The sequence below is a fragment of the Chrysochloris asiatica genome, unplaced genomic scaffold (genome assembly GCF_000296735.1).
Source record: "Chrysochloris asiatica unplaced genomic scaffold, ChrAsi1.0 scaffold00014, whole genome shotgun sequence".
NCBI classification, from domain to species: Eukaryota; Metazoa; Chordata; class Mammalia; order Afrosoricida; family Chrysochloridae; genus Chrysochloris; species Chrysochloris asiatica.
This window is the reverse complement of record NW_006408532.1, coordinates 19,275,921-19,277,042: the sequence shown is the minus strand read 5'-3', so window position 1 is coordinate 19,277,042 and position 1,122 is coordinate 19,275,921. Positions and strand designations below refer to the sequence as shown.

At 41.0% G+C, this 1,122-nt stretch overlaps 1 pseudogene; it reads right to left on the bottom strand.

Moving 5' to 3' along the window:
• Window positions 1-393: 393 nt before the first annotated feature.
• Window positions 394-789, bottom strand: LOC102824650 (annotated as a pseudogene).
• Between the last annotated feature and the right edge of the window lie 333 nt (window positions 790-1,122).

Here is a 1,122-nt window from a genome sequence, read left to right as displayed (position 1 = left end):
GATAGGACCTTCCAGAAGGGGTGTTTGGGGTTGGGACACTGTTAGATCCATCCCATAATAAGTGATTATCAGCATCCCAGATGCCCTTGCAGCAGAGTCCATCTTGAAGAAAAGCTGTTCATGCATCCAATACCATATCCAAACACCATAAACCCTCCCAGATGGGGAAATTCCAGAGAGAACAATCCAGTTTCTATTTTCCTCTTTCTCTCTCATTATTATGGTAAATATATATATCTGCCATATTTAAAGCGTACTCAAATGAAAAATGATTGCGTTATGGCCCGTCCTCTCCCCTTGTATCTCCTTTTTTTTTTTTTCTTTTTTTTTTTTCTTTTTTCTGTTTTTGGTGTTCCCAGGTTTGTTGAAAATATTACAGCATAGTGGAAAGATTCAAACGGCTCCACGTGGGGTTTTGAAATTCATTCCAATGGTGGGCTGAGTGACCTGCAAGTTGGACAGACTGCCAGCGTGCAACTCCTTAGTCTCGCGATCTTCTTCAATGATCTCCTGATTCAGGGCTGAAACCTCAGGAACATAATTATCTCTCCCTTCTCTCTCCTCCTCTTACAGCTTGATGGAGATACCTTTCACGGGGCTCCTCTGAATCCGCTTCATCAAATGAGTGACATATCTTTCTATCTTGTTGCAGAGCTTCTTGCTGGGAATAATGGCGATTTCCTTTCACACACACTTGTTGGTGTGGAAGTCTTTGCCCAGGAGAGTGTAGTACTTCTCAAGGATGGCCCAGGCCGCCTTCTTCACGGTTTTGGTGCAAACACGGCCCATGTAGACATGCCCCTGATAAGAAAACGCATCTCCTCTTGGAAGCCACTTTCACTTTTATAAATAAATTCCTTACCTGCATGAAAACAATTTTTTAAGAAGTACTTTTCTGTAAATAAAGGGAGCAGTTCTATTCTGTCTAATTGGGTCTCTATCAGTCATATCAGTGATGCTATTAGATAAGTTCTGCAATTTGTTGTATCTCCTTTCTTTAGAATGGCAAAAATTGTGGCTGTCTTCCAGTTATTTCACTGGGTAACTTGCTTCTAAATTTCTTGGCATAGGTGAGTAAGTACTTCCATCATTGCATCCATTTTTTGAAACATGTCAATTGGT